This window comes from Zingiber officinale, chromosome 5B (assembly GCF_018446385.1).
Source record: "Zingiber officinale cultivar Zhangliang chromosome 5B, Zo_v1.1, whole genome shotgun sequence".
NCBI lineage: Eukaryota > Viridiplantae > Streptophyta > Magnoliopsida > Zingiberales > Zingiberaceae > Zingiber > Zingiber officinale.
The window spans coordinates 126,056,952-126,070,319 of record NC_055995.1 but is presented as its reverse complement, the minus strand read 5'-3'; the positions used below and the strand labels follow the sequence as shown (position 1 = coordinate 126,070,319).

The 13,368-nt window shown below is 37.4% G+C and overlaps 1 pseudogene; it reads right to left on the bottom strand.

Moving 5' to 3' along the window:
• Positions 1-13,368, bottom strand: part of LOC121987027 — a 109,160-nt pseudogene that overhangs the window by 60,949 nt on the left and 34,843 nt on the right.

Sequence of the window (13,368 nt, the reverse complement as noted above, 5' to 3'; positions counted from 1 at the left end):
TGAAGCTTCGTAAGTCAAAGTAAAGGAGAAAGCAAGCTTTAAATAAAGCTTAAAGCGCCTCAAGCCAGTATTGGAGGCGCCTCCACCTTGGAGGCACCTCAATCAAACATTGGAGGCTCCTCCACATTGGAGGCGCCTTCAATCTTGTTTGAGGCGCCTTCGACAGGTCAAAGATGACCGTTTTCGCAATGGATAAAGTTTTATCCATCTACTCATTGGAGGCGCCTTGGACCTCTGTTGGAGGTGCCTCGGACATTCGAGATAGACTTTCCAGGGCCTATAAAAGGACCCTGGATCTAGAAATTATTCATTCATTTAAGCATTCAACTCTGTAATCAATTCCTAACAACTAGTGAGCGTTCTAAGTGTAAAAAGGCTTCTCCGCCTACAGTGAAGGAGACTCTTCTAGTGGAGTTGTTCAACCTCTTTGGATTATCAACCGTCTTGGTTGTAACCAAGTCAATTTCTGGTATTCCTTCTATTTCTGCCTTTAATTTTTATAGTTGCTATTATTTTAAGTTGAAAGTCTAGAGGAGGGTATACTTTTATTTTTAGGTAATTCATCCCCCTCTTGCCGGCCCCGCTGCACGAACATAAAGTTCTCTGTTCTAGAGTCTTGCGATCTTTTAGCTTATCCTTAGTGTAGGAAACTTGGCTTTTTATATTTGTCCACGTAATATGTAGAACAAAAGTTGAGCTCGGTTGAGCGACACATGCGTCTTGAGTACTTAGTGTGAGTGCTTCGCTTGCTTTTATCATGGCCAAGTGACACGAGTTTTTGACACTTAGCGCGAGGGTTTTGCTCGCTTATAATTTGGCTGAATGACTCAAGAGTCAGGAGATGTGAGAGCTTAGCTCACTTATAACTTTCCTGAATGGATCAAGAGTCTTTGACACTTAGTGCGAGGGCTTTGCTAGCTTAAAACTTAGCTGAATGGTTCAAGAGTTTGGAGGCGTGAGAGCTTAGCTCACTTATAAGTCGCCCAAATGGGTCAAGAGTCTTTGACACTTAGCGCGAGGGGGTTGCTCGCTTATAACTTAGTCAAATGGCTCAAGAGTCTATAGTCGTGAGAGCTTAGCTCACTTATAACTCGCCTGAACAGGTCGAGAGTCTTTGACACTTAGTGCGGGGGCTTTGATCGTTTATAACTTAGCTGAATGACTTAAGAGTCTAGAGTCATGAGAGCTTAGCTCACTTATAACTCGCCCGAACAAGTCAAGAGTCTCTGACACTTAGCGCAAGGACTTTGCTTACTTATAATTTGGCTGAGTGACTCAAGAGTCTGGAGGCGTAAGACCTTAGCTCACTTATAACTTGTCCGAATGGGTTGGGAGTCTTTGACACCTTTATCATAAGAGCTTTGCTCACTTATAACAAGGCCGAACAACACATGGGTCTTTGACACCTTTGGCATAAGGGCTTTGCTCGCTTATAGCACAACCGAATGACACATGAATCTTTGATATCTTTAGCACGAGGGCTTCGCTCGCTTATAATATGGCCGAATGGCACGTGAGTCTTTGACGCCTTTAGCACGAGGACTTCTCTCACTTATAACACGGTCGAATGACACGTGCGTCTTTGACACATTTAACACAAGGGCTTTGCTTGCTTATAACACGGCTAAATGAAACGTGAGTCTTTAACACTTTTGGCGCGAGGGCTTTGCTCGCTTATAACACGACCGAACGACACGTGAGTTTTTGACACTTTTGGCGCGAGGGCTTGGCTCGCTTATAACACGGCTGAACAGCATGTATGTCTTTGACACTTTTAGCGTGAGGACTTGTCTTGCTTATAACACGACTGAATGACACATGAGTCTTTGACACTTTTAGTGCGAGGGCTTGACTCTTTTATAACACGGCTAAACAACACGTGAGTTTTTGACACTTTGGCACGAGAGTTTTACTCGCTTATAATACCTTCGAACGACACGTGAGTACACTTTTGGCTCAAGGGCTTGGCTTGCTTATAACACGGTCAAACAACACGTGCGTCTTTGACACCTTTAGCGTGAGGGCTTGTCTCTCTTATAATACAATCGAACGACACGTAGTTTTTGACACCTTTAGAGTGAGGGCTTGGCTAGTTTATAACACAGTCGAATGACATGTGAGTCTTTGACACCTTTAGCATGAAGGCTTTGCTCGCTTATAACACGGCCGAACAACACGTGAGTCTTTGACACCTTTTGCTCGAGGGCTTGACTTGCTTATAACACGACTGGACGACATGTCAGTCTTTGACACCTTTAGCACAAGGGCTTGACTCTCTTATAACACGACCAAATGACACGTGAATCTCTGATACTTAGCAAATTTTCATTTAAACCTTCTTGCATTCATAGAATGAATAGTTTTACAATTTACATGAATCCCATTGTGCACTTGTTATTTGGCCCGATAGGGCTATAGGTGGTTCACGCTCCACGACCAATCAAGATTCTTCCCATTTCATCTTGTAAATAATAAGATCTCGAACTGAGCTTCTGGATTACTTTATATGGTTCTTCCCAAGGGGATTCTAGCTTGTCAACATCGTCGAATAACTTGACTCTTTTCTAGACTAAGTCGCCGACCTGGAAAGATCTGGGTATTACCCTTCTATTGTAGCTCTACTTCATCCTTTGTCGGTACTCCTATCACGACCAACATCACCCCCCGCCCCTACTAAGTGGAACATGGTTATGCGATGACTTCTTTGTGTGTGGTGCGCCCATAGCACGCCCAACAGTTCATCCACCAAGCTTCCTTCAACGTGGTCGAGTCGAGCCCTGAGCCCTCTGAGGATTTCTTTGTTAGTGACTTCTACCTGGCCATTGTTCTGGGGTAAACTATTGAAGTGAAGGTGTAACGACCCGCCTTCTACTGGCTAGGCTGTAAGGCCGGGGTTACATTTTGCTAAGCTATTCTATGCGGAAAACTAAAATAATTTAAATGTTTTGCTAAGCTAATGTAAATTCTTCTGTGAATCGCTATAACAATCTAAAATTCATGTCTAAACTACATCTTGAATTGTAGTAGCTATGCTAGGGGAGGTGTTCTGGGCTTCAGCTATCACCAAGAGTTGAACTGAGGTGTTTACAGCTGATATCAAACCTCTGATCGATCCACGGATCGACTCAGCTCGTTACTGTACTCGGGTAAAATTCTGGATCGATCGGCTGATCGATCCAGGCTAACCAATCGATCCAAGGATCGATTCGGGAGCTCTCTGTTCGCGGGAGCTAATCCCCTGATCGATCAATGGATTGATCAGAGGTCTGATATCAGCTGTAAACACCTCAGTTCAACTCTTGGTGATAGCTGAAGCCCAGAACACCTTTATGCATGATTTACTACTCATCAATAAGCTGACTAGTGTTCTAGGCATGGCATAAGCATGGTTTCACAATTCAGAATTCTTAAACATTCTAAAGATGCATAAACATTAAAAAGAACAAAAGGCTCTAGTTCTTTCAAATTTGCTAGTCCCCAAGGGTCTTTATTCCAAGTTCCTGCCCACACACATCCTTGTAGCATTGTCCTCCAGCCTCCGCTAATCTATCTTTCCTTTACCTTTATCTGCAGTATAAGGAAAAGAAGTATCTATAAGCTTTCGCTTAGTAAGAAACCATCTACCTCACAAAACATGCATACGATGCAATTTATGCTTTGAAAACATGCTATTTGAAACGTGAGCTGAACATGCTAAAACATGACATTCTAACATACAAAACATAGGAACCAAAAACTGATCATGGCTATAACTGAAATGTCAATAAGCAAAGACTAAAGTGAAACATACTGAGCTAAACTAAAGTTGAGCTAGAACTGATTTTAAAATATAATCACCTAACTGATTGTGAATTTGAAAGCTATTATCATACTAGATAAAAATACATAATCATGCTGCTGATGGGCCCGGCAACTGTACTTGCTGTGCGCGCATCCCTAACTAAACCCGGGGTTGCAAATTCCGAATCTAGTAGGGTCTACTAGGTTATCTAAACCTAGGGACGACTATGGGAGCCCAACCCAATGGACATCTAGTCCAGTACAGTGCCACTGCTGAAAATAAAATACTGGTTATAGCTGAATCTTTCTTATCTTGCTATTTCTAGGTCATCTGAACCTAGAGCTAGGTTGTCTGAATCTAGAGGCGACTGTGGGAGCCCACCCATTGGACATCTAGTCTCATATAAGCTGTAGCAAGACTAAATATGCTATTCTAAATGCTTCTACTGCATTTACTGAGCTATTAAAATGCCTACTGTAGCATTTTACTGAGCTAAACATTATATCAAGCACTTGGTGTGCACTAGAACACACCCTACGTACTGAAAATCTGCATACTACTAAACTAATGCATAAAACACACGAATAACTACTTATACTGCAGGTGAGGGGTTTCTTACCTCCTGCTCGAAGTTTCTTACAAATCTAAACGCTAGGTTTCCGATGGAGAAGATCCCTTCGGCAATCTCCTTGCGTCTACGTGTTCCTCTCGCGGAGAGAAGCGTCCTCGTGCCGGAGTCGTCGCCGGAAAGAGCCCTTATGACCCTAGGGATGGAACCCTAGGCTTGCTTGTGGTTGGCGCCGAGAGATGAGGAAGAAGAGAGGGGTGGCGTGACTAGGGTGAGGGTGAAGACCTATTACCATATTCTCTAGGCCTTTTAGATTTGATATGTTGAGTTGTGTATGATCGAACTCTGAAATCAGAGTTCTGCAGCGAAATCAGAAACTCCAATCGATCGACCGATCGATTGGAGGGACCTCAATCGATCGGTTGATCAATTGAGAGTTGATTTCGCGAACAGTAAGCCTTGGAATCGATCCCTGGATCGATTGGCAAGCCTGGATCGATCAGCCGATCGATCCAGAAGTTTCTACCGTGCACAGAAGCATGCTGGGTCGATCAATGGATCGATCAGGGGATTAGCTCCCGCGAACAGAGAGCTCCCGAATCGATCCTTGGATCGATTGGTTAGCCTGGATCGATCAGCCGATCGATCCAGAATTTTACCCGAGTACAGTAACGAGCTGAGTCGATCCGTGGATCGATCAGAGGTCTAATATCAGCTGTAAACACCTCAGTTCAACTCTTGGTGATAGCTGAAGCCCAGAACACCTCCCCTAGCATAGCTACTACAATTCAAGATGTAGTTTAGACATGAATTTTAGATTGTTATAGCGATTCACATAAGAATTTACATTAGCTTAGCAAAACATTTAAATTATTTCAGTTTTCCGCATAGAATAGCTTAGCAAAATGTAACCCCGGCCTTACAGCCTAGCCAGTAGAAGGCGGGTCGTTACAGAAGGCCTACGTGATACTATAGCCTGCACATCACTCTCTGAGCCTCCATCCTTGAAACTATCTTCCATTGTTGGAGACAAGAAGTGAGGGCGCTGAACTGACACATAATGTTCTACCACAAGAACTTGATAACATCTGTTCAGTTATTTTGGTGAGTGGTTCAGCCTCTACCTATTTGGAGAAGTAGTCTACGACCATAAGAAGAAATTTCTTTTGTCTAGTTACTAAGGAGAAGAATCTGATAATATCCATATCCCACTGGTTTAACGGGCAAGAAACTTTAAGGCTATGTTTTAATATAAATGAAATAAATTTCATTTTAATTAATGCTTCACTAATTTAGTTCCATCTAATTCTTTTAAGTAATATCATTTATTTGATCTACTTTTGCTTAACGTGTCAAATCTACTTTATAATTTGTTTAATACACAAAACTATGGGTTCTAGATTAGTTCCATTGGTGTGTACAACTTGATCACGACTAGCACAATTAATTTTCTTGACCGGCCTAATTCATTGAGCTCGTTTGCTTTTTTTTTAGCCTAATCAATCTATCTAGTTGATTTATTTATTTATCTTCATTTCAATTTCAATTTTATAAATATTATATTAGACAAAAGCTTTTCATCTATTAAAACTTTTAAAATGAGTAAAATTAAATGAGAAATTATTTTAAAAATAAAATATTCCACCTTAAATTATCCATCCAAATAAAATAGGTATGGACAATTACTTAGGGTGTCTTTGATACGTGCGTTTTTCATTTTTATTATCTGAAAAACGCATGTTTTTTGAAAAATGATGTTTGGTTTGTATTTTTCATGTCTGTTTTCTAAAAAAGTATATAGTGTTTTCTAGAAAAACAGAGAAAAACAGAGAATGACAAAAAGTCATTTTCTGTTTTCTAGAAAACGCGCGTTTTTCAGAAAATGAAAATGAAAATGAAAAACGTGCGTACCAAACGCACCCTTAGATACTCAATAAATATCTCAATTAGAAAATGTGGGACTTTGATAAATATGTACTAATTAATAAAAAAAATAAAAAACGGACTTAAATTTAATTCGGTAGTTAAATTAGTAAAAGAGAAACAACTGGATTAAGTTTAGGAAATTAGGATCGAATTTAATTTTGATCACTAAATAAGTAAGAGAGAAATAATGAGATGAATTTGGGAAAGTAAGAGATTTGGTTTAGGAAATTAGTGACTGAGTTAAATTTTGGTGTTATATCTATATTGTACCGAAAATTTAGTGTACTAAATTTTCGATAGGGTATAAATTTCATATCATTTATAGTAAACTAACTTTCGGTATAGGTATAATATATAACATATCGAAATCCTAAATCTCATATCAATTTCGATATCGACTGTACTAAAATTTTTAGTATTCTCATATCAAATTCGTACTAAAATTTTTGGTATATCGTTAATATCGATATATTCAAGATATGTTGGTATGTTATGTACGATATATCAAAATTTTTTATATTTTCTGTAGCCCTACGAAGCACCCTGCATTATAGAGATATTTATTCTAGGTTTATCATTGTTTGTTCCTTCTTTTTCTATTTAACTACACGACTCAGAGAATATTATGAAAAATAAAGACATCAGGTTGGAAAAGGTTCCTTATTCATGTTGGCCCTGATTTCCTTATTTCCTTTGCCTATCTTGATCCTGAAAATTGTAACATCTTTTTCATTCTCTAAACTTTTTGTATTTATCTTTGAAATATATGAACAAATTTGCAAGATAGAGTAAACAATAGATACGAGCTCTTATGAGTGATACTAATCAACCTTATTTTTCCACTCATTATCAAATCATTGTCAGCAAATCTAGAGGTGACTATGAGTATCATTAACACCTATAACTTTCCCTTTTTCACAAAATCAATGGATTAACATGATCAATTAGGTAAGTACCTGACTGAACTATGCAAAATAGAGTACCATATATTTGTGAAGCATTGCCTCTGGTTGGTGGTAGGACCAGCTATGATTGCTACTGATATACGTTAGGATGTTGTGTTGGGATCTCAAGATTATGTGCATTTATTCTAAATTTATTTATTTAAGTATTATTTTGATGTGTAGTGATAGGAACATCCTTAGCTCTTAATATCATATTCCAATTTGGGTAGGAGTGGCTAAGCACTAGGGGTGGTATACCATATCAATTTTTTTATATGATATTGTATACTATACTAAAAATTTTGGTATAAGAAAAATATATATCAATATTATATCAAAAATTTGGTATTCCAAAATTTTAGTATACTGAATTTTTGATATAGTACTAATTTATAGTGTTTATAATAAAATTTTAGTATCAGTAGGGTATATACCATACCGAAATCCTAAATCTCATATCGATTCCGATATCGACCTTATCAAATTTTTTACTATACCATTAATATTGACATGTTTGGTATATGTTGGTATTGTTGGTGCGGTTAGCACTAACGGTTTAATCAAGTTTTGATGAATGACAATGTATGTTAAGTTAGTTTCATAGTGATATAACACTTTGACGAAGTGTGCAGGAGAAGCCCAGCTAGGTCGACGGGCCGACTGGATAGCTGACACGAACCCCAACTAGGTCGACGGACTGACCTAATAGCTGGCACGAAGTCTAGCTAGGTCGATGGGCTGACCTGATAGATGACACGAAGTCCAGACGGATCGACGGGTTGACCATACGTCTGGCAGGTAAGTTAAGGTAAGTCACTGGAGGGGAGTGATTTGGTGAGGACGCGTTTCCCATTCGAGGGAAATAGTAGGCGTCGATCCAACTTAGAACCATTTCAAGAATCTAAGTTGAGATCGTAACTAGATTCCGATTTCAGTGAGACGAAATCTAATTACTACTCTTTTACTATAATTGTGCTAACGTCTGTTTTGCAGGGTAGTTTAGCTGTTATTTTGCCTCGGACTAACTTTTTCTTGCAGGAGAAGGACTTTCTGGAGAAAGGTGATCCGGGCGTCCGGAAGGCAAAGACTTATCTCATCGCAACGTGGAGCGCGCTGGTTGGCCGGACCTACGTCACGGTCCGGGCCCCTGAAAGGGACCCGGGCGCCCAAAGCGTCCTATATAAGGAGGTCTCACCCTGGAGAAAAATACACCAACATCTTCCAATGACTGCTCTACTGCGCTGTGCTCCTACAATGCCGCTTCTCCGAATTTTTTTCGATCGCTATTCACCCCCCGCTAGCTCTTTCACGATCCAACAGGTATGATATGTATAGTATGTGAAAATTTTTGATATTTTCTTTACCCTTATTAAGCTCCCCAAGACCGCTTGGGTTATAAAGATATTTGTTTCAAGTTCATCACTTTTTATTCCTTCTTCTTTTGTTTAGCTACTCGACTCAGAGTATATTGTGAAAAATGGAAGACACCAATGTGGAAAAGGTTACTTGCTTATGTCGGCCTTGGTTTGCTTGTCTTATTGTCCTACCTTGATCTTGAAACAGTAACATTTTTCGCATTATCTAATTTTTTTTGTATTTGTCTTTGAAATGAATGAATTGATTTGCTTGGTTTTGAAACAATGGAGACTGATTTGCAAACTGGAGCAAACCACATATAAGAGCTCTTATTTCTTATCCTCATTATCCAGTCATTGTCAGCAAATCTAGGGGTGACTATAGGTATAATTAGCACTTATAAATTTTCCTTTTTCACAAAATATATGGATTAACATGATCAATAAATGAAGGGAAGCACCCGACTGAACTATGTAAAGCAGAGTATCCTACATTTGTGAAGTATTGTCTTTGGCTGGTGGCAGATCTAATGGTTATTATAGTTGATATACCTAAAGGTGTTAGGATCTCAAGATTATGTGCATTTATTCTAAATTTATTTATTTATATGTTGTTTTGATGTGTAGTGATGGGAACATCCTTTTCTTATATTCCAGTTTGGGTAGGAGTGCTTTTGATAGCGTTAAGCACTAAGGGTAGTATAATGTACCAATTTTTTAATATGATACCATATACTACATTGAAAATGTTAGCATAAAAAAATAAATACTAATATCGTACTGAAAATCTGGTATACCGAAACTTCAGTATACCGAATTTTTAATATGATATCAATTTCATACCGTTTGTACTAATTTTTTGTATCCATATGGTATATACCGTACAAAAATTCTAAATCTTATATCGATTCCGATACCAACCTTATCAAAATATTTGGTATATCGTTAATATCGATATATTCAATATATGTTGGTATGTCATGTGCGGTATCTCAAGAAAATTTATATTTTCTTTACCACTAAGCATCCTGACACCACGTGGATTACAGAGATATGTGTTCCAAGATCATCACTATTTGTTCCTTCTTCTTCTGTTAGCTACTTGACTAAGAGAAGATTGTGAAAAATGGTGGGCACCAAGGTGGAAAAGGTTTCTTGCTCATGTTGGGCCTAGTTTCCTTGTCATATTGGCCTACCTTGATCTTGGAAATTGTAACATTTTTCTTATTTTCTAATTTTTTTTATTTGTTTTGAAATACATGAACTGTTTGCGTTTGTTTGAGATGGTGGAGACTAACATGCAAGCTGGAGATAACCACAGTTATGAGCTCTTGTGGGTGATACTAATCGACCTGATCATTGCACTTTATTAAGCCATTGTCAAGAAATCTGTAGGTGACTACCGGTATAATTAGCAATTATAACTTTTTTCACAAAATCTATGAATTAACATGATAAATAATATACCGAATTTTCTTTACCCCTATTGAGCACCTTGACACCGCGTGGCTTATAAAGACATTTATTCCATGTTCCTCATTACTAATTACTCCCTCTCATTTTATCACTGCAATTGTAATTTCCTATAGATCAAAGAGCTTGAGCTGTTGATCTCAGTTATAGTATTTTTGATGGTCTCTTGTTACTTTAGAGAGGTGATCTATGTGAAGCCACCTGTAGCAAGGTGATGAAGGGCTTGTTTGTCCCAAGACTTCAGGGAGACGTCGTTTCCCGTCTGGGCACACTTGTCACGTCGTAAGCAAACAGAGTCAACCAAACACTTGCACCTCACAGTTCATAATCCTCACAACAAATTTGTTTTTAGACACAACTTGTTTCTGCATTCAACACTAGTGCTCTCAAGGAAGACGCCACCTTCAGCCAAAGGAAAATTTTAGTTTGGGCATGAGTGTTTTTGACAGGGCTAAACAATAAGTGGTATACCATATAATTTTTTTTATATAATATTGTATATTGTACCGAAAATTTTGATATAAGAAAAATATATACCGATACTGTACTAAAAATTTGGTATACCGAAACTTCGATATACCAAATTTTTGATATGTTATAAATTTCATATCGTTTATACTCAACTTTCAGTATTGATACAGTATATACCATACCGAAATCTTAAATCTCATATCGATATTGACCATACTAAAATTTTTGATATATTGTTAAAGATCTATTTTTTTTACAATCATATCCACTGTAAAGGGCAGAAAAAAAAAACATAAGCATGCAAATATCTAAATATATCGTCATTTGTTTCATTGTATCGCAAGTTGAATTTTATCATAACCATTTTATATTGATTTTGACTAATTCTGGTGATATAAGCTAATTTAAAATAATCTAAAATAAATAAACTTGACATCAATTTGATTTGACTTTGCCTTATTACTCATTACATCCTGTCATTTTCTCATTGCAATTGTAATTTCCTGCATATCAGAAAACTTTAGTTGTTAATCTCAGTCTTAGTGTTTTTGATGACAGCCTGTTACTTTAGGGAGGTGAGTTACGGTGATGAAGGGTCTGTTTGTTCCAAAACTACAAGGTGACAGCACCACCAGAGACACCATTACCATCCAAGGCACCCTTGTCATGCCACAATCAAATGGACTCAACCAAACACTTGCACCTCACAATTCATAATGTCATTAATGTCTCGAAACTCGGCATGTCCAAGCATGTCATCCTCCATACCTTGGCAACTTACACTATGGCTATTAGTCATTTGTGATTTACCTCTTCCATCTTGGCTTAGGGACGGGTTGGTGGGGCCGCTAGGGGCGAGCGAATCGTCTTTTGCCACATAGTCTCATTAATGTCACACTTGGTCATTCCCCTCCTGAAACTTTTATCTCATTGTTAATTTGGGCTCCCTGTCATTGTTTTAGCTACTTGACGTAGAGAAGGCTGTGAAAAAAATGTAGACACCAGGGTGAAAAAGGTTCCTTGCTTATGTTGGCCCTGATTTCCTTGGCCTGAAAAGGTTCCTTGCTCAAGTTGTGTATTGTTTTGATGTGTAGTGATAGAAACAACCTTTGCTCTATATCAAATTCCAGTTTGGACAAGAGTGTTTTTATCAAGGCTGAACAATAGGGATGGTATACCGTACCAAATTTTTTTTATACAATATTGTATACTATACCAAAAATTTTGATATAAAACATATATATATTGATATAAGACATATATATATCAATACCATACTAAAAATTCGGTATACCGAAACTTCGATATATCGAATTTTCGATATGGTATAAATTTTATATCGTTTATACTCAACTTTCAGTATCGATACAGTATATGCTGTATCAAAATCTTAAATCTCATATCGATACTAACGATACTAAAATTTTCAATATACTGTTAATATCGATATATCTATATCAACCGTTATTGACAATTGTATCCACTGTATAGGGCAGAAAAAAAAAGCATGCGAACTTCTAAATATATCACCATTTGTTTCATTGTATCTCAAGTTGAATTTTATCTCGGAACCATTTTATATTGATTTTGACTAATTCTGGTGACGTAAGATGATTTAAAACAATCTAAAATAAATAAACTTGACATCAACTTGATTTGACTTTGCCTCATTACTCATTACTTCCTATCATTTTCTCATTGCAATTGTAATTCCTGTAAATCAGAAAACTTTAGCTATTGATCTCAGTCTTAGTGTTTTTTATGACAGCCTATTACTTTAGGGAGGCGATTTACGGTGATGAAGGGTCTGTTTATCCCAAGACTGCAGGGTGGTAGCACTAGCAGAGACACCATTACCCTCAAAGGCGCTCTTGGCATGCCACAATCAAACGGACTCAACCAAACACTTGCACCTCACAATTCATAATGTCATTAATATCCGAAACTCGGCACGCCCAAGCATGTCTTCCCCCATGCCTTGGCAACTTGCACTAATGGATAGTAGTCATCAGTGATTTACCTCATCCATATTGGATTAGGGACGGATTGGTGGGGCTGCTAGAGGCGAGCGAATCGCCTTTTACCACAAAATCTGATTAATTTCACACTTGGTGATTTCCCTCCTGAGACTTTTATCTCATTGTCAATTTGGGATCACTACCGTTTGTTTTAACTACTTGACTTAGAGAAGATTGTGAAAAATGGAAGACACAAGGGTGGAAAAGGCCCCTTGCTTATGTTGGCTCTGATTTCCTTAGCTTGAAAAGGTTTCTTGCTCAAGTTGTGTATTGTTTTGATGTGTAGTGATAGAAACAACTTTTGCTCTACATCAAATTCTAGTTTGGACAAGAGAGTTCTTATAAGGCTGAACAATAGGGATCATATACTATACCAATTTTTTTTATACGATATTGTATACTATACCAAAAATTTTAATATAAAACAAATATATATTGATACTATACCAAACATTCATTATACCAAAACTTCGATATATCAAATTTTCGATATGGTATAAATTTCATATCATTTATACTCAACTTTCAGTATTGATAAAGTATATGTCATATAAAAATCTTAAATCTCATATCGATGCTGATCATACTAAAATTTTCAATATACCGTTAATATCGATATATCTATATCAACCATTATTGAAGATGTATGTTTTTGACAATTGTATCGGCTGTATAGAGCAGAAAAAAATAAAAGCATGCAAACTTCAATTCTAAATATATCACCATTTGTTTCATTGTATAACAAGTTGAATTTTATCTCGAAACTATTTTCTATTGAATTTGAGTAATTTTAGTGGCGTAAGCTGATTTAAAACAAACTAAAAAAAATAAA